The following is a 21,989-nucleotide window of genomic DNA, read 5'->3' as shown; positions in this document are numbered from 1 at the left end:
TGGTTCCTTCCTGTCATCTCCTTCAGAAGAGCCAACTCATTTGGGCACTCAGGGGGCTAGTTTGGCAGCTGTCAAGCTCTGGATTATGCATCTTGAGCTCTGGCATCTGCAGCTGTAGTGAGTCTCATCTCTAGTGTCTGCCCTGGCTGGGCTCCAAGGTCCAGAGCTGCAGGGCAGGGTCACCCAGTCCTGAGCTGTCAGAACCTCCTGGTGGCTACTTTCTTTCAGTCAACCTTGATAAAAGGAAATATGCCTTCAATTCAGTCCCCTGGCCCATATCTTATTGAAGCTGCCTACACTAGGACTGAAATTGTGCCAGGATCTTCAGTGGGGTCTACAAACCTGCTGTGTGAGGATCTGAAGCTAAGAATCAAATTCAGCACTAGAACAGAAATAACTGGTGTTAGCTGTATTATGTTGGTGCCAGTGGCATTGAGCCCACCATTTCCCTAGGGCCAGAGGGTTAGGGTGCAGGTAGAAAGTCTTCCCCAAATCCTTTGGGTATACAATGTGCAGCTTCCCCTTTTGTTCTACTATTAGGCTGCTCATCTCCAGTCTTCACAGAATGAAGGAGACAGTTCAAGGTCTCTAGTGGAATGAGAGATTGGTCTACACTGTACACAATGGCCTCATACTTGAGAGAAGGGGCAGGATGCCAGACACCATTGGACCCAAGGCCACTTGCAGGAAGAAATCTGAACTCAAAGGCCAGGACAATATTCATAGGCAGCACAATTTCCACACTTAGGGAGAAAATGCAAACTTGTGGTTGGCAGCATCTAACACAAGACTCGTGGCCTCTACAGAAAAGGAGATAAGCTCTTAAGGAATTAACCCAGAAAGTCACCAACACAGAGCCTGGTAATACAGCAAAGATTCATAAATGAGGTATTCATAATACCCATTTTGCCTGTTATCATAATGGGTTAGAATGCCTCTTTAATGTTATATACAATGCATTTATTTCTTCAGAACACTTGTCTGTAATTGTAATTCAAGTCTAATTATTTTTGGATTCTAGTTAAAACCAAGCTCTCTTGTTCTACTTAAAATAAGGTTTGTTAAGAACATCTACTGCAGCCTCTCCTTTATTGATCCAAGGTCAAAGAAACAAAGATCAGATGGTACCACATACTACAGGTATTTATTTCCTAAGATCCCATGACAAAATAAATGGAACCTTCCAGTGAAGGGGTTCAGAAGTTCAAACTTAAATGAATTGGGGCCAAAAAGCAAGTGTTTATTGAGAGAGACTATAGCTCTAGCTAAGAGTAACAAATACCTTAAATTTATACTATTCCCTCTCTTTGACTCTACAACAGAATTTTTTAAGTAAATATTAATGGTGGGTATATATAAATATATACACATAGAATATATGCAATATACTTATCTTTTAAAGTTATATATCCCTATATTTTAGCACATATTTATATAATTCCCCCAAAAGGAGCAAGCTTTCTATACTTTTGTTCCATACCTCCTATTGTACCTAAAAACAAAATGCAATAGTTCTTCAATCATCAAAAGGCAAAAACTTTCAAAATATTCTATCTTTCCCTGTGGCCCTGTATTTTTAATGGGGCTAATGCTAGACTTGTATGTGCAGGGTATTTGAAAAAAAATTCTTAGATTCAAGTCCCAATTGTACTACAGACAAATGTCTCAACCTCTCTGAGCCTCAATTTTGCCATCTGTGAGATGAAGTTAATAATAATTACTTCAGAGAGTGGTTGTAAGAATTACATGAAATAACGTTTGTGAAAGCATTTCACTTAATACTTGTGGACAGTGATAAACCTTAGGAATTATTAGTAAGAGTACAATTATATTCATCATCGACTTATAAATAGTCACTTCAGGGCCAGAAATAGGCAAAATGTCAAGTTTATGTTTCTTGCCTCCCCAAACCCTCCCCTACTGTTACACCTGGATTTTAGCCCTGCTTGGTCCTCAGTTGGCCTCCCTTTTATATAAACAACTTTCCCAGAGTATGTGGGAGCACTGTTTAGAATTGTGCCTGGCACACAAGCATGTCAGGATCGATAGTGAGCACCTTCAAGTTTAGGATTAGCTCTGAGCTAGAGACCCTAAAACAGTAAACATCTAAATAAAACTCTTCAATGCAAGATTTGTAGCTAAGGATTTTTCACTAACTCTTTTCTGATGAAGTTTTTAAAAGAGTCATCATTAAGCAGATGCTTTACGAAAAAAAAAAAAATCATTGCTAATTCTCAGCTACATGATAAAATGATGTCCGCCACACTTTCTATTGCTCACCACACAAAGGGATTGATGAAACATCCCTACATTGGTTTTGCTTTTGCTGGAACATGTGTGAACTATTTCACTGGTGCTAGTGAAGCTCATGCTTACAAATATCGAAAGTAGCACAGGTCACACTAAGGAGACATGGGACAGCCAACATCCCCATCCACCTTTACTATTCTCCTCTCACTCAGATACAACACAAGATTCTGCCCACAGCAGACCCTCGGCAGCTCCCTTGCAAGTCCCACACACAGGAAGAGGAGGGAGAACGCAAGAGAGAGGGAGAATCCGACTCAACAGGTTCCTCAGGGTGACTCTGATTACTCACTCTAGACCTTGGGCAAATGAAGACGTTTATCATCAGAGACAGAAAAGAGAAAAAGAAAGGAAGAAAGAAAAGACACTCTACATATCATGATATTACTCTTTATGACAAGGCACAAGTTGACACTGTCTTCGGAGAATCAATGTGCTACTCCAAAACTAGATGTTTATCCTAGACACCACAATATATTTATTAATGGAGAATTAAGCTACTCACATTACATAAAATGCCTTCCAAAATTAATTCTATCTTGCAATATTAAATGACCATGACTTAGACTTTTCAATTTTTAAATAATATATGTAAGTTTCATAGTTCATCTCAGCCTGGTAAATAGTAGACTTAGCAGTCATGCACTAATGGATAATATCATTTAACGAAGGCATCAAAATTATGCAAAGTATTGGAATTTTTGTTTCATGGTGTTTCATGTCTCCTTCAAGCAAATCTGGTCATTTAAAAGGAGGAAATATCCCCAATTATGGGGCTGTTTTCACAAAAATCACTTGTTGGGACTATGTTACAAGAAACTGTGCTGCAAGAATCAGCTGTTTTGCCAGGAAATCCAGTCCCATTTTCTCTGATGTTCCCACCTCCTTAAATGACCATGGGTATGTAACAGCCTCAGACTGACCCCTGTCCTTTTAAAAGACCCTGACTTGTACCCTTCAGGGAGTTTGAGGACAATGAAAAGACTACAAATCACTGTACCTTGTATTCATTTATGCAACACACATTGATCGACCCTATAGAGCACATGGGGCTGGACATTGGGGTTCTAAAGAGAAACAGGTGGAGCCTCTGCCCTCCAGAATTTACATTCTAGACATCAGACATTTTTAGAAGACATTAGACATTAGACATTTAGAAAATACTCAGCAAATGTTGAGATCTCATAAGTGAAGGGCAATTTCTTTTGGTCTGGTTTATACTCTATCCACAATGCTCACCCAGGGTGAAGAAATATTTACATTCTCTCTCTCCATGTTAAGTTAAGAAGGGAGTCTTTAGCAGTAAGTATAGCCCTCACAGAATGAATGCTTATTGCCACAAACAGAATGTGTGTGTTCCCTCAAAATTCCTATGTTGAAACCTAATCCCCAATGTGATAGTATTTGGAAGTAGGGCCTTTGGGGAGTGATTAAGTTATAAGGGTGGAGCCCTCATGAATGGGATTAGTGCCCTTATAAAAGACACTCCAGAGAGCTCCCTCACCTCTTCCACCATTTGAGGACATAAAAGAAGAGAGCCATTTATGATCCAAGAAGTAGACTGCCACCAGACATGGAATCTGCCAGGGCCTTGATCTTGGGCTTCCCAGCCTCTAGAACAATGAGAAATAACTTCCTGTTGTTTATAAGCCACCTAGTTTAAAGTATCCCATCACAGTAGCTCAAACAGAATAAGACACTCATATCATGTGGCAGGCACTGTTTAAAGGATTTTGCAGATATTTGTAACACATATTTGCTTCATTTAATTCTGGCAATTATCCTATGAGGGAGATAATGTTACTATCATTTCTATTTTACAGATGAGAAAAGCAAACCTTAGAAAGGTAATTCAACATGGCCAATGCCATACAATTAATGAAGAAATCAGAATGCTAACCTAAATCAGACGCCAAAGCACCACTAACTCCACATACCCTTAGTGATCTAAGTTTGTTAGCCAAAAACATTTAGATTTTCTCTTGGGTTGAAATATACCTATAAATATGCAAATATACATCTAATTATGATTTTTTCACAGGTAGAGAGACAACTGAATATATAATAGAAAAATAAAAGCTAAGTCACAATTATCTCAATATTGGAAAAAAAAATACCAGCCAAAATTTAGTAATAATATACTGGAAACTGTCTAGAGTTGAAGTCAGAAACATGGGATGGGCACCAGGCACCAGGAATATGAGATCCACTTAAATCAGCATGGCAAAGCATAAGGATTCTTTTCAAAGGGTGTTCCTGATTTAATCATTAATCAGCTTATTCCCCTTTTCCCCTATTGACTGTCCATCTACTTCAATAGAACACTCTAGCTGTTTCCAGAGCTTTCTCATTCAGCCTTTAAATTCGCTAACTGCCCAGCCACAAGGCAGGTAGCAATTTATGCCAAAAAAATCATAAGGCAGGAGGCATTGAGGAAAGGCTGCTTATTTTCCTTCTGCTCTCTTGGGGGGAGGGGGAGAAGTGTGACAAATGTTTGTGGGTGGGTAAACTGTACTAATTTACAAACCTGCTGTTATCTTTCCAATGTAACACTCCCTAGAGGAGCTCTGAGGAATGATCTAGTTGAAGCTTTCAGTTTCAATCAATAAACTTGGAAGATTATGAAATATGGGCTCCTATTTAATATAGTAAAATCCTGCTTTTATGCCATTGGGGAAGGATTAATGTTATAAGTGATGTTGAAGTATAAGTTAAAGAAATTAAAACATGAATTAATATATTACTTGTCAAGTTTTATGACCAAAATAATAGTAATAACCAACATTTGTATGGCTCCTTACAGCTCAAGGTATCCACTAGGATGCCTTGAAGGCATCTTAAAATCATCACCATCATCATCATGGCTACCATTCATTGGCCATCAGGCATGGCTCTAAGTGCTTTACATGTGCTTTACTCATTATTTCCCCCTTCACTTTCAAATTCTTTGTCCTCGTAGTGTCTCACATCTCAGTGAATGAACCACCATCTATTCAATTATGCAAGTCAGAAATCTAAGAGTCATCTAGATACCACTCTCCCCACACCCTCCAAATATAACCCATAACCAAATCCAATCAGTTCCATCCCCTACATCTATTTTTGAATACTCACCATTGTTCTAGGTCTACCACAACCACCTCAGACCACTGTCTCTGTTGCAATAGCTTCTTAACTAATCTTCTGGTGTCCTCTGCCCTCCCACACTCCCCATTCATCTTCCCAGAGTGGGCACTGAAATGCAAATCTGGTCATGTCATGCACACCTGTCCATGCACTTAACATCCTTCAAGGATTAGGCCCTGAACAATCATATGGGCTGCAGAGCATGTAAGGTCTGGTGCCTGCTCCCTAGGACCACCTTCTTCCTTGAGCTTCATCCTCCGGCTACCCCAGCATTTTTTCACATCCTACAAATGTATCCTGTACCCTCTGCCACATTGTCCCCTACTCCTTCTGCCTGGAATGCTAGCACCACCATCTCCTTGCTTAGTTAACGCCAGTTCATCTGTCAACTCTCATCTCAAACATTATCCCCTTGAACAAAACTCTGCTGACTTTCCTGCATAGACTCCCCTCTCCTCACTCAATTAAAATTTCTTTTTTATATGCCCTCATAGAACCATGTTCAATTTCCTTACTATCTGTTTCTAGAGAGCAGGGGTAGTGTCTCATTAACATATCTTCCCTCCATAAACCAGTAATTGAGCAATGGAAGTAGGTACTCATTAATTAAATAATTTAATACACTTATAAATTACACTCCAAAAACCTTTCTCCATTTAATCTTCACAGGAGCTCTATAGAAGAGATATTAGTTAATATTATCCTCATTTTATAAAGGAGGTGATACAGACTCAGAACAGCCACGTCTCTTGCCACCCAGGCCACTGGGTGATGGAGCTAAATTTCAAACTTGGGTCTTTTGAGTCTCTGGTCCTCCTAAAACACTTTGCTACCTTCCAAATAAGAAACCATATCATATGTTATCACCAGGCAGATAATGGGCTAGGTTGAAGATCAACCCAGGCAAAAAAAGAGATAACAATTATCATAATAATTGTATAACTCAGCAAAGTGCTAAAAATATTGAACCATCCCCTAAAGCAGGTGAAGTTTATGGCATGTAAATTATACTTCAATATAACTGTTTTTGAAAATCATCATAATTCCTAAGTGACATTTTGGAATTCAACCCAGAAAGCACCTCAAAAACGATGGAACACTTGAATGCCTTCTCTAGAGATGAATTTAGTGTTTCTTAGAGGATGGCCGTCACACCACATGCACTAGAACCACACTGGATGCTGGGAAAGTACAAATTCCTGGGCCCATTTCCAGATCTACTCAATCAAGATGGTTGGGGTCCCAGAAATCTACATTTTAAATGTGCATAGAAAGTGGTTCTTATGCACATCAAAGTTTGGAAACAGTGATCTATATGCAGCAAGACTACTTAAAAAAGGCAACTGTCCTCGAGGAGAAGGCTAATCACCTGGTTAAGACCTTGTACAGAGACAACTGCCTGCTCTTCAAAGTTTATTTTCCAGCAAACAATGACAGTTCTGATAATTGAGAATAAAACACCATGTGTCTTACACAGCTATTCAACTAACAGCTATTGAACGTTGAATGTATGCAAAATTTTAGTGCAAGCTGAAATCTCCAGTTAGTCACATGGGAAACCCAATGGGCAAAAAAAAGTTCCAGTTTTACAAAAAGTCTTGTGGAAGTTATCTAATAAGTATACACTGTGATATATCTCCTAGGGTGTGCTAAAGTGAAAAAAAAAAGTGATTTAAAACTATTTTTTCCTAAACTGCTTCCACCAGGAACCTCTACTGAGTGGTTCAAGAATTCAGTCTGCAATGTCAAACCCTATAAATGACTGTTTTGGCCATTCGGTTACTCTGAAACAAATTAAAGCAAACAATAAGGACCTAGAACTGGAGAAGAGGTTGAGGCCAGCCTTCAAGGATCAAACAGGATGTTGGCACTGAAAATGAGCCCAGGTCAGTAGAAAAGTTTCAGAGATCAAGCAGTTACTGGAGGTGTGAATGAGGCTAGGAATTAGAAACAGGTGAAGTCATAGATAGAAGCAGAGCCAGCAGTGGCTCAGAGACCCAACATTCTCTTGATACGTAGGAGAATGCAGATTCTTCAGGGCAGAGAAAAACCAAAAACTTAATCCAAAATAACATACAATTAAAAAATTTTTAAGTTCTGTAGCTGGCAGGGAATTTGAGCTGATGAACCCCAGAACCAGTGATTTCTCTGATATGCCCTCCTCTCCATTCATTTACTATTAATCTTGACACAAAAACATGTCCCAGCAATGACTAAGAGACATTAGAAACTGCATGTGAATGGTTGTAGACTCTATGATGATGCTGTAATTCATACTTGTCTTCCCTATTCTACATCCTCTCTAAGTAAATGTTTTTTTTAAAGATTTTATTTATTTATTAGAGAGAGAGAGGATGAGAGAGAGCACAAGAGGGAAGAGGGTCAGAGGGAGAAGCAGACTCCCTGCTGAGCAGGGAGCCCGATGTGGGACTCGATCCCGGGACTCCAGGATCATGACCTGAGCCGAAGGCAGTCGCTTAACCAACTGAGCCACCCAGGCGCCCCCCTCTCTAAGTAAATGTGATGCTAAGTAGGCCTAATCAAGTCTTATAAAATTGACTGACAATCCAAACCTTAAAACCTATATTGATGGCCTCTTGAATTTCAGGAAATACAATCAGTCATTAGGTAGGTAGGTAGGTAGGTTAATAAGTGGGTGGATGGATGGATAGATGGATAGATGGATGGATTGATGGATGGATGGATGGATAGATATGATAAACAAATAGAAAAAAGAAAGTAAAAAATAAAATATTGCCCTTGCCTTAAGGAACATGTGATCTAGGGTAGAAGTCAAGAACAATATTGTTCTCCTAAAAAGCTACAATATGAGAAAAATATAGTACTCTAAAGCCTCAAAAGAGAAAAAGATTATTTGAAAACAGGAAAGGCTTTGTGGAAAGAGGACCTTCTGAGGTGATTCTGAGATGAGTTTGGACTGGACTCATGCAGCTGAGCAGAAAAGCTTCTGCCAAATGTACACCTAAAACAAAAGATGGGGCAGGAAACAAGGTTGGAGGAACACTGACTAGTCACTTTAGCTAGGAGAACTGGCACCAGTAGAAGAGGGAAGAGTTAGAGATGGAAAGCTGCTTAGTCAGGATCAGCATGTAGAGAGCATGGCAGGCTGCACTTAAGGACTAAGCTTTAATAAGACAGTGCCTGAGTAGCCCCTGGAGACTGTGGAGGACAGTGGTGATATGACCAGGGCTGCTCTTCATGAAAGCTAACACAGTGATGGTGTTCAAGATGAACCGGACCTCTGATTGGCAGCAAACAGACGGGTAGGCAGGCTGTGTTCAGTGTCAGGTAGGAGGTACTATGGGTCTGAACTAGTGTAGTGAGATGGAAAGCAGAAAACAGATATAGAAATATATAAAAAATGTATAGATACAAAATATATAGAAATATTATAAAGAATCCATAGACAGCTCCTTCACATTTTCTCCCTCATACAGAACAGAAAATGTTAAAAGCAAGTAGATCAGAGGTTTTATTTGGATATACAATTTTAAGAAAATTAAATAAACATAGAAAACAAACAGAAGAATAGTCACATGGGAAGAGCAACAAAAAAACTTTGTGCTAAAGTTCAGATTTTACATACTGTGTAGAAATGTAGGAACCAATTGTCAAGTTGGACTACAGTGAGACTTGCACATAAAACCAGGAGATAATGCTGAAAATGCATCACAGGTAAGGAAATAAACACGGAGCCTGCATAGGGGAGTAATTTAGAGTGGGTGCCAGAGCTAAAATATAAGGATTCAAATTCTGCTCTGCCATTTGCTGCCCACGGGACCCAATCCTTGGGCAAGTGTCTTAGTTTCCCTATCTGTAAAACGGGGATAATAGTAGTACCTATCACACAGAACTATTAAAAGTTATTCCAGTTATCCATTTATTCCCTCAAAGCTCCCAATTCCACTTTTGTTGCCTACTTTGCACAAATTGAGACAGTCCCTTTAAGCAGTTCTCCTATGCCAACGGGCATGATGCTGAGCATCATCATGAGAGGACCCTGGAGAGACATTGGAAGAGAAAGGGGTTTCCCTACCAGTTTCCCACTCATCTCATTCAACGGCCTCCTGCGGCTTGTGGTCTTTCCAGTATCAGGCTCTCATAGGGAATGAGCTTTCCAGTACCCTGCTTCTGCAGTGTGCAGTGGCCAGCATCAGTCACCACCTAGCACCCAGCAGCGCCCCCTGCCACCCTGATACTTCCTTGAGCATTACTGCAGCCAGTTCTGAGGTATGACACATCCTTGTGAACAGCTTCCCCCAGCATCCCAGAGGACACATTCCCAGCAGGTTCCACCAGTGAAAGACCTTGGAATCTCCTCCACTGTCCTGTGTTCCATGGCCACATCCTCTCCACTGAGGTCTGGATCTTAATCCTGGGGTGGGGAGGACCCACTTTCAGGTTTATTTTTTCCTTGGGAGCTCGATCTCAACCTGGGGGGTAGTGGCTGCTCCTGTACGTGTTAATCCTATACTTTTCAGAATTCTCTTTCTTCTTACTAGCCAATGCCTCATAAATCCAATCCTCGCCATGGCTCTTAAGGCTTTAGATTTCACTTCCACTGTTCAAATCACTGTGTGGTTTCTGTCTCCTTCTTGGACCCTGACTGATGTAAGAGGATTAATAAAATCTGATTTGCTTAGTGTAAAACAGTTCCTTGTACACTTTTAAAGTGTTTGTTATAATATTTTAATATGGGGGCCAGAAAGGAATAAGTATAATTTTAGATCTAGCATCATATATATGTCTACTCTGACCTGGTATCCTTGGGGAAAGAAAAACTGTTTTCCCTCTATTTCATTTACAGTTTTTACCATTAAATATATGTGTACAAGAAAACAAACTGCCTGTCATACTAGATAAAGACCAGAAATTTACATTAAATAAGTGATATTAAAAACAAATATATAGCAAAAGCATATATATTTTAGTGTTTTAATTGATGGGCATAATAGCACTGGCTGGATGATAAACTCAAGGTAACATCCCCCTATTTCATAAAAAGGTATTTCTATTTAAATGGTTTCCCAGGGCATCCGGGCGGCCCAGTTTTTTAGGCATCTGCCTTCAGTTCAGGTCATAATCTCAGAGTCCTGGAATCCAGACCCATGTCAGGTTCCCTGCTGAGCTTCTCCCTCTCCCTCTGCCCCTCCCCTACCTCCACTGGTGCTTACTCTCTCTATTAAATAAATGAAAAATCTTTAACACAAATAAATAAAAATAAAAAATAAATGGTTCCCACACAAGATTAAAAATGTATAATACATTATACTTTTCAATATACTTTCCTGGGATTTTTTTTTTAATTTTACATTCATAATGATTCTAAAAGTACTTAGGGAAGATACTATCCCTGTAATTCCTGACATAGGGACACTGAAGCTGAAAGAGGTTAAATGCTCTCCCTGTGATCCCACAGTGCTAATTAGTGATGAATGTGAGAAGAGATCCCTGATCTCCCAGTTCTCAGCTAAATGCTTTTTCTCCTTTACCATATTAACTCTGTGCAACCGTGATCAAGATTGATTCAACCTCAAATGACAGTTTAACTTAACTTTTTCTCTAAAATGTGAAATATTTCAAGACAAATTTAGGAGATTCATGCAGGCTAACTTGATGGGTTCCACCTTGGAGCTTACCCTCCAATACCTGTCTCCACCACCCATCTGTCCATAACCCTTGGAAAGACCTTGAATATGTTCTGTTACAACTCCCTTATCCCTGTGATGGGGACAGTGATAGAGCTCAGCTTGCTGCTCTGCCTCTGACCCTCGCCCTTCACACAATGTTCCTGCATCTCAGTTTCTTCATCTTGAAGATGTTAATGACTTCTCACATCATCTATGAGCTTTCTTCCTCCTCTAAGCCACTATGATCCTAAAACTGCTAAGTCATTCCCAATCTTACTTTCTTCATCTACAAAATGTATGTATAATTGAACTGGATGTTACATTAAATCCTTGTTCACATGCTTTGATTCTAATATTTGAAACAAGACTCCAGAGTCTCAGGACTATTTTAATGTGTCACTTGGGAAAGTGTTTCATCAGAATCACCATGGAATTTTTAAAAAATAATGCCATCCACTTTATTTATTATTTATTTATTATTTATTATTATTCCAAAGGCCTGAATATGGCCAGGAATCTGTATTTTAAAACATGCCAGGGATTGCATGGGTGGGTGTGAGAATCACTGTTTTAGGCACTCAGACTCATTGTTTTATAGTCATACCTTGTATAGCACAGCCCTAAAAGCTTCTGAGAACTGATTATTTGCCATTTTATTACTCGATAACAAATTACAGTTTCTCATTTTTGCATTGTGCACATGAAAAGCCCAACTTCAGTTCAGTGGTGAGAACTGATAGCCACATATATTATGAAATTTAGAAATGACATATCCTTAGTGCTTGAAAGAGCCAGATGACAGAAATCATATCTGTGACAGCTGACAGATTTTCCAAAGCTCTCAAAGCAAAAACCAAAAATATATGCTGAAGAGCCCAACTCAAAAACAAGTATATGAAAGGATTTAATAAGACACCTCCCATGATCACAGAAGCTTAGAGTTATAGACACCTCATCTATAGTATTTATCTTTGTGAATGTCATGTTTTATTGGAGACTTCTTGGATCTAAGAGTATAAAGACCTGTATTCGAATTCTGACTTTAACTACAAGCTCGGGGACTGCTACCTACTTACTTACCTTTGGTCATATATATGTCTGAAAAATGAAGATGTCCAACTGGAAACAGTCTGCATTAAATTTAAATGATTCTGTGAAAGGTGAGGTTAAGAAAGTAAAATATGTTGAATTTGATTTTGCTATCAAGATTACGGATAATGCACCAGCTAGTTCCAATGGTTATAGACAGTGCTATTACCATTTAGTTAAGAAACAATTTCCTTTCAAAAATTGTGTATCACAGCAGCAGGCAAAATAAGCAGTCTAGACAATATTGTGTCCTTCACAAAAGAGGAGGCTTGTGTTTGGAAATAATAATAGCAAGCACTTACATATCAGGCACTGTTATAAACGTTCAAAACACAGCAACTCATTTAATTCTCACAACAGCCAAGTAAAGCAGGTAGCATCTCTGAATCAGAGAAGTCAGCAACCTGCCCAAGGTTCCATAGCTAGGACATGCCAGACTGGGATTCAAACTCAAGCAATTTGATGCTAAAGTCTGTGCTCTTATTGTCACATATCCTGCCTTTTGGAGTTCAACAAACTTTAAAAAATTCCCAATCAGGGATTGTTCCCACAAGTCGATGGGTCATCAGTTTTCCTGAGAAACTCTAAGTAATTCAAGGACCTGATTCAATGTCCTTACCACTTGTGGTTGTGTGACACATGGGACTCGATGCTGTTGAATAGAAACATTAAAAATGCAAAAGTGACCACTATTTACATCCATGCTTCCAGAAAACTAACCTGTTTACTCTATTTGGGTTCCAGAATCTTGACCTTGATGCTCAGGAAATTTCTGCCAGTGCAAATCTACACATAACAATGCCTAGATGCAATATTTTAACTCACAAATATATGAAAATGACAAAAAAGGTTTGTCCAGGATGTTAGAACCCACACTCTGTTATAAAAACATTACTCATTTTATTTTACAATTCACTGACTGCATACAAAATAAAGTGTAAAGGATATGGAGAGAGCTGACCGTGGTTCTTCCTCACGAGAGAAGTAGAGATCACCAGAAACTAATGTGGCTGCAGAAGGAGTCTCCTCGCTGGTCCAGGCTTCCCCTCTCCCCTGAAGTCTAGGGTGGTGTGGGAAGCCATGGCTAGTCCAGCTACCCAGGCCCACACTCAGAAGTGTGCAACTATAGCACTGAGAATAAATACCCCTTAAACAGACCTTTGAGGGCTGAGTGGGCCTTGCCCCAGTCCAGCTTTTGGTCTCCTAACATATTTTCCCACTGGACATCAGTATTGATTGCAGAACTTGGGAGCATCTGTCTCTGTGCAGAACCTGAGAGGCACTGGGAAAGTGTTGTACCCACTCACTTATTGTACCCTTATCTTTACACTGCTTGTTTTAGTAGCTCAGTAGTTAACCAAACTGCAACTAATTTAAAGCTGAATCCAAGTCTCATTCTTGCTCATCTGTAAACCCAAAGAGGCCTTTGTAGGCTGGCAGAGCTCAGCTAGGATTGGGATCTCTGCTGTTTGCATCAGGGCCCTTATTACCGAGTCTTTGTCTTTGCCTGGGCACTTGATGAAAGTACAGTCTTGGAGCACTGGCTGTTTGCTGTGAAGACAGGGAGGGCAGTAGAAGACTGCCCCAGATGGAGGTCTCCTGAGCATTCTGTCTGAGCTGTCTCAGCTGGAAGGAGCATTCTTACGCTCAACTTGTTATTTTTTGTAGTGGTGATGGGAGGGGTTTTTATGCCCCTTCCTTAAGAATGGTCTCTTCCCGCTTGATGTAGAACTGAAAAAGAATCCTCCACTGGTACAGCTCAAAGATACTTCCTGTCTAACAGATTAATCACCCAGGCACCTATAAGTGAGGGTTCCCACTAGCATTACTGCTTCATCTCATCTTGTTGATCTGAGGCTTACAGTATGTAGAACCTGTTTACTTCATGCTAAATTTTCCCAAATGCAAGTTGGTGGAACGCCAACTGCCAAACATTATACTCTCATGTTAAATAAAACATAAACCACCTAATCAGAACTAAAATTCCAAATTCTCAATAAAGCCACCCATGCCCATACATGGCCTATCCATCCCTAACCTAGACTTTATTTGTTCACACCACTCTTTTGACTGACATCACGTTTCCCTTCCCAGAGTCTAAATCTTACTCCTTTATCTAAATAAGCTCTGAGAATAACTTGCAAAAGTACCATATTTGGCATCTCCCCTAGGACTTTGCATGTAACAGCTTCTCAAAATAGTGTGATCACTGACTGTTGGCAATACTGAAGTTCATGACACACAATTACCAGTATCTATAAAGGCAAAATCCCATTGTGCTCTAATTCCTCAGGAGAACTAAAAAAGGGTGTTCCGATAAGAACAAGCAAAATGACATAGAATTTTCAATATGGAAATGACTTTCCACAAATGGAAATTTCAAAAACAGTCAATCTCATCCTTAAATTCCTTTTGGTTTGCAAATGTTATTAACCTCACCCAAGGCTGTGTCTACATGATGGACAGAACATTTTTGAAAGTGGGGGAAAAGAAACAGGGGGATTGGTAAACCAATTGTCACTAAGTTGCTCTAAATATCCAATTTCAGCCTTGACAAAATCCATCAACTATTTTTTCTCACTAAAATTAAAGCATACAGCCATGATTTGACCAATTTTCCCTTCTGATTTGGCTCTCCTGCTTGATACTTTATTAGTTAGTGATAGGATCTGGTTGACAGGTGTGAAAATGAAAGTTAAATGCTCAGCAAACACTAGGGATATCACTTTCAAAGTTGATGTCCATGTAAACAAGTTACTTGTAATAATAATAACTTGCATATGTACAATGCTTCATGGTTTAAAAAGCATTTTCAAATATATTAGCTGATTTGATATGATATTCTTACAAAATAAGCAGAGCAGGAATGATTACCTCATACAGAAGAGCAAATGTCAGTTGTAATAATACTGCCGTAAAGAAACAGTTTAAATCTTTTGTTATTTACATACCTCCTTTATATTTATTATGAAAGGCAGTGATCATTAAAGAGATTTATCTCAGTGTGGTAGGAGGACACTACCCGTTTTTTTTGTATATGCGCCACTGTCAGACATTGTTGTAGGACAAGTGTCCTCAAGGTTTAGCATGCATACTAATTACCTAAAGGGCTTGAGATGGCTTAAGTTTCTGAGTCAGTAGGTCAGGGGCAGGGGAGGTAATACGTTCCCAGACAACACTAAAGTGAATAGTCTGGGGACCACTCTTTGAGAACCATTTGTCAAGTACTCAAGACACAATTCTCTTCTGTCTCCCACCGACCCCAGATGAAAACCTAAGTAGGTCCCAAGGCATTCCTGCTCATAGTTGTGTTCTTCTAGGTTGCAAATACTCTAAATTTTAAACATGATTATAAACATAATTTCAGTTCAGAAAGTAGGATGTCCAGCGTATGATATTAATCAAAATTCTGAACTTAATTTAATGTTAAAACTCCTCCCCTCTTTCTCTTCAGGTTTTCACAGGCTGGCAGACAGCAAAGTAGGAAAGAGGGGCCTGACTGGCTTCTGATTTCTCTGCTTCACATTCCCCACATACCCCAGCTCTTCCGTGGTTGGTGGAGAGGATTTCGTAGAGGTAGAAAAAAAGACAGATACAGGGTAAAGAAAGACCTTACATGAACTGGTACTGTCGTAACGGCCTTCACACACTCTCACTCAGGCAGTTTGAAGTTGACTCTCCAGTAGGTGCTTTAGCTGATTGAGAATCTCAATGTTGCAAGTCACGTGCTAGATCTCTGTTCTAACTAGCCACCATCTACTTCTTCCTCAGCCCCTAGAAATACAATGTTCACCCTCTAGGTTCTTGCCACAGGGTCCCTCTGTCCCTTCCGGAGGCCCTGCTGGAGAGACCCGTGACATTAACTCTCTCTCCTGTGGTTCACTGGAAACACTACCACATACCTTGCCCCAGCAAATTCCAGGAGGACACACCAATGGCACTGCAGCCACTTCTATGCTACTGCCACAGGCCACTTTACCACCCTCATGCATCCTCTAGGTCTTCTTCCAAATGCAAGGAACACATTTCAGGGTCTCCACATAGACTTATCAAAATCCTCACAAAGCTTGAGGCAAAGGAAGTAATACACATCCCCATTCCTTGGCGTAAGGGGAGGTAGGTACAGATCCCAATGCACTACACCTCTCTTCGATTACATCTCTTCACAAATCTTGACTCCTCTTCCTTCTCCCTAGGCCCTTTCATATTTTCAGGATGTGAAAAAGGTTAGAAAAGTGTGGAACTGGCTCTTGATCATTTTCTCTATGAAGCTGACCTATGTAAAACCAGCTTTGGCATTTCTCATCCATTAAATCAGAGGTGTGCTGCTTAATTTTATATGTCAACTTGGCTACGCCAAGATGTCCAGTTGTTTAGTCAAACACCAATCTCAACATTGCTATGGAGGTATTTTTTAGATATGACTAACATTTAAGTCAGTAGACTCTGAGTAAAGCAGATCACCCTCATCACATGGGAAATGTTTTCAATTAGCAATAATCGCGCCTCGGATAAACCTCATTGGCTACGATACTGCCACTGCGCAAAGCTACCCTCATCACATGGGTAGGCCTCATCTAATCAAGGCATTAAGACAAAGACTATGGTTTCCTGAGAAGGAAGGGATTCTGCCTGGAGACTGCCTCAGGACTCAAGACATTAACTTTTGCAGGAATTTGTAGCCTGCTGGCCTACCCTACAAACTCCACACTTGCAAGTCCCCACAATCATGTAAACCAATGCCTTAAAATAAATATATGTAAATCAATCTCTAGATAGATGGTAGGTAGGTAGGCAGGTAGATAGATAGATAGATAGATAGATAGATAGATAGATAGATAGATGATAGATAGATAGATAGATAGATAGATAGATAGATAGATAGATGATAGAGCGAGTGAGCTCTGGGATTTGAACAAGTCTTTCTGACTCCAAGGATTATGTTCTCAGCACTGTGGAATATTACCACATGTCCATAAAAGCTGAACCTCTAAATCAGTTGTATCTCATATGTGGATTCACCCATGAAATCATATATGTCTAGAACAAGAACAGTTAATTCAGTAATTTAAACTAAAGATAATTCTATAACTTGACTCAACCAATTGATTGGCACTTCACAAAAATAAACCATTCAGATGATTGATGCCGTTTGTTTATATTGTCAAGGTATCTGATGAGGAAATACACTTGTGCTAATAGTAAAAAGAAAATTAAAGAATTCATTTTCTGAAATCCTTAGTGATCTTCATACACATTATATCGTTAAACATCTAAGAAAAAGGTATTATTAGCTTCATTTAACAAATAAGAAAGGGAGGCTCACAGATGTCAAGTAAGTCTGCACAACGAGTAAGTTTAAATTCCAGTCCCATCAACAGTAAAATTAAAAAATACTACTTACCTCACAATTTGATATGGAGAGAAAAAGTGAATAATATGAGTAAAAGTGCTTATCACAAGTTTAACACATTCATGCATTCAAGAAATATTAGTTCCTTCTTCTCTTTGTAGAAATAAATATCTACTTAAAGAAATTATACTTAATGCCTGAAAATTTTAGTCTGCTATAAAAATTCAAGAAGGAATTAGAAAACAAAGTGTGCCAACATGTACCTCTTGTGAGCCTACTAACCACCTGATTCTCAGCTACAGCCTCTGATAGAAACACAGTAAAAAAGCCAGGATTTATAAGTATGGCCCTTCCTAATAGAAAAATAGTTTTAAAAAATCAGCTAACTGCTCCCTTTGTTTTCCTTCATTTTACTTCTGTATTCTCATTCTTACATTAGCAAACAAAATTAGGATAAAATGTCCCATTCTTATCCAGCACTATCCCTATGTTATTCCTGATACTTCACACTTGCAGAAAATTCTCTCAACTTAAGAGAGACAGAGAGAGCTCACCTGTAATCTACATATAAGGCTCTCATCAACTAGAAGTGGCTTCTTCCAGAATTTCTTTCCTAAGCCAAAAAGTAGACCTTGACCTCCCTAGAAAGTTTCCTTGACCTCCCTAGAAAGTTTCCTTGACCATATAATCTTTCTGATTGCATATATATGAGCATTTTATTATGTTGCTGACCTCAGTGAGCAGAAAAGAGGCAATTAATTTTCCTCTAATCCCAAAAGTGGACACTTACTCCAGGTCAAGGTGGGAAAATATACTGTAGTCATATAACAATGAAGTTTATACTACTCTCCATGTTCCTGCTAAAGGTAAATTAGCCTGAAACTGTTCCCTCATTCTATCAGGACAAAATGTTCTTTCTTTGCATGGTACAAATATTCCAGAAGAATATAAGGTTCTGGGAACAGCGGTAAGCAAAGTCAAAGCACAAGGCAGTATGATCATTTATCATTTACTAACCTGCTGCTATTTTTTACATCAGCAAAGTACCGGGTTTGAGCCCTAGCTTTCATTTAGCAGTGTTGAAATAACCAGAGCTGTAGGGTTAAAATTGCAAATAATTTAAAACATGCTTCCTTCCATGGCTGGTACAGAAGGCTCAGAAAGAGACATCCCTAACTATTGTCCCCACATTATTTGGAGACAGAAAAATCCCGTATCACCCTAGTCATGACTAAAACCTTATAGTTCAAAGGGTCACAACCCCATAATCACAAATTTGCCCTGCCTCACAAAGACAGTTGAGACAATGAGACAATGAGACAGTCTCTTCATCACTTGGTGACCCAAGATAAGATCCTGAGAGGTGGTGGTTAAAACAGGAATGTTTATTCTTTGAAAATGAACTTCTCAGGCTCATTGACTCTGATAGATTACAGTTTAGAAGAGTATAAAGAAAAGACCTTTCCTTCTTTTTCTTTCTGTCTCACTTAGAATACTCTCTATATAAGGGAAATAATCAACAAATAGAGCTTCCAGCCAAACTTAAGGGGATGAACTGGTAAATGCTGAGCCTTGGAGCATTAAGAAGGCTCATTGTGCAGTTTCAGAACAATTTCCATGCCATTAGCTCTAACTGCTCCCTCCACCAATGGGACCGACTGTCAGGAACAGCATCAGCATGATTTTGCTTTCCACTCTCAGGCATGACAACAATATAACAATAATGTCATGATGCCACCTTCCATATGTGTGACATATTCAAGTATATGAAGTTTATTTACATACCAGTTGATTAAGCTCCATGAAGGCAAGAATCATGTCTATCTTATGCATCATCATGTTTCCCAAAGCCTGTCAAAATGTCTGTTTGGTATAATTATTTGTTGAATATACAAATTAAACATCTTATTTGATCCTCCAAAAACAATGTCCCCTGAAAGCAAATTATTAGTTCCATTTTACATAGGATAAAACTGAGACTCAGGGGGTAAGCAGTGTGCCCAAAGTACACATTATTAAGTGGTTGAGTCAGAAGACAAACTAATTTAGTATTCCAATTCCAAATTTAGTATCCATTCCCCCATAGTGCTGCCAAACTTGATGAGAGCTACATCATGGATAAGGGAAGTAATAAGATTAACACATCAAAATGTAGGAATAACTATGCTTCTGAAAAGATTGGCAAAAGAAAAAAATCTAAAACGCTAAGGTCATATCACAATAAAAGTGTAGTGAGGAGTCAAGTTCAAGAGATCGGTCATTATTAATCAAATTATAGATCAGCCCCAATAGCCACATTATTTCCTTGCACTTGCACTCAAGAGACCCTTTTGTAAAACATTCACAGAAAAAGATCGATATCACTCTGGAGGTAAGTGGCATAAATTATGTCTCAACATATACACCACAGGAGTTTTACTGTGTGTTGTATACAGTAATTGCATTTTATAGATGGCTGTGGAAAGCTTCAGTCCTCATTGATTTTGATCATAAACTAAAAGGCGACAAAAAGAACAGCACTTTATATGAAGAAGTCAGTCAGCTGAAGCTGCAAAAGAACATGAAAATTTGGCATGCTGAATGTGATCAATTCATGTTTCTTGGAAAATGAATGTAGATATTTGAGTGCTTCCATTATGAGCTGGTGGCAAGGCTTGAACGGTACTATGAGAATCTCTCTTCATCTAATAGTCAGTGGTGGTACCTATCAGCAGGATTTAAGACGACAGGAAGCCAGCCTAAACTAGAGCTCTTTCTAGCTTGCCACATTATGGATGCCATCAGAATGGCTTATGAGCCACATTAACTGAATATTTGTGTTTTTATTATTGCATTTAATGTGTCTTTGGGATTTACAACCAAAATTAAATGGAGATTGTGATGTAATCTGGGACCATCAATATGTCACTAACACTTCTAACTTCCAGAAACATATTTTTCAAGCACTGCTCTCTTGATTTCCTTCATTTCTTCATGCCCTTCACAGCAAGCAATTCTGAAGGGATGTTAATGCAGCATAACAACTCTTTACCCCGTTTCAAGGCCAATTTTGCAATATGGGCAAAATGATTGGAAATAGAGTCCTGAAAACACTGAAACCATCTGTCAGGGACTCAGTTAAGAAGATCCGAACTGTTCCACAGCCAAGAATGGGGATAAATTATGCTTGGCTGAAAATGTCCAAAGCAAGGGGATTCCCATTCAAACTTATTAGGATAAATCACAAAATTTTTTATTACTCATTGCCCTGGTAAAATCACACTTTTAGATGATGATAAATCATAAGTTACACTGATGAGGAAGAAAGCCAATGGTGTATGTTAGCCAAAAAAAATTTTTTTAATAGTAAGTAATATCTAAAGTAGTTGTCACTAAAAGAAACCACAAGCTTCCATCAAAATATCTGTAGACCTATTTATATTCATAGACAGAATCCTGTGAAATGTTCCTGTGCATTTTGCAAAAATAACCCTGTTAATATTTAATCACAAACTCCAGAAGTACTTGGCTAATATTTATTCATGAAATGTATTTGGTAAAATATTAAAGAACCAGAGGGTGGGGCTGTTGTGATTAAATTATATAGCTTGGGATGTCAAGCCTTAGAATAAGTTAAACACTGTGCCTCCTTCCTCCCTTAAATATTTATTGCCATTATAAAACTATTGACATCTTACAGAGAAAACAACGATTCTCACATTTTTTAACACAGATTTTTATACTAGTAAATAGTGCGAGTGAAAATGTTAACCACAGATGTTGGAACTGATGTGCTTCACAGGAAGCAAAGATCTCCCTGGTTGTGAAGTGTAGTACCACACAAAATGAATCATCACTTCTACTTCCCTCACTCACACAAGGCTGAGAAGGAAATATAGGGCTCTTTCTATGAAGCACCAAATAGAAAGTCTGGTTACAAAGCTGCAATTGGTGAGCTAAATGTGTTGGGAAAACAGCCTATATATATTTGAGGACAATTTCTGTACTAATCCGAATACTGTTCATGGATTCTTTTAGTTTCTCTCCATTTATTTTTTTTCATTTAGTGTTAATCTAAAGTACTGCCAGAGTGATGTGGTTAATTTTCTCTAGGTAACATTCACAGAAGCCCTTTTTATTAGTAGAAAAGTAGTTAAGTATATTATTTTAAGAATTATGAAATTTGAATGTCCCAATCAGAAGCTTACCTTGAGAAAGATGTCCTAATGAGCAAGATTAAGTTATTAGGCAACCCAGAAGGAACCTCTCTCTCAAGGCAAGGTTGTGTATCTCTAGCTTTACCAACAAGGATGCAAGAGGACTTGAATGCAGGAGGAACCAAGACTCAGGTTCAGAGGATTAAAGGAGAATTTAGCTTAATTAAATCAAGGGCCAAATCACCCTGAACTAGACATCAAGTCAAAATAACATCCAGCAAAGCTGCTGAGATGCAAAGACATCCTTCCAACCCAACCATTGATGTA

The 21,989-nt window shown here is 38.9% G+C and overlaps 1 protein-coding gene and 1 pseudogene across 2 annotated transcripts in view; both read right to left on the bottom strand.

Annotated features, from left to right (window-relative positions):
- Positions 1–21,989, bottom strand: part of NXPH1 (neurexophilin 1) — a 287,962-nt gene that overhangs the window by 210,407 nt on the left and 55,566 nt on the right. The window lies entirely within an intron of this gene.
- On the bottom strand, positions 16,573–16,724 carry LOC113912123 (annotated as a pseudogene).

Source organism: Zalophus californianus, chromosome 12, assembly GCF_009762305.2.
Source record: "Zalophus californianus isolate mZalCal1 chromosome 12, mZalCal1.pri.v2, whole genome shotgun sequence".
Lineage (NCBI taxonomy): Eukaryota > Metazoa > Chordata > Mammalia > Carnivora > Otariidae > Zalophus > Zalophus californianus.
This window is presented reverse-complemented; position numbering and strand designations above follow the sequence as displayed.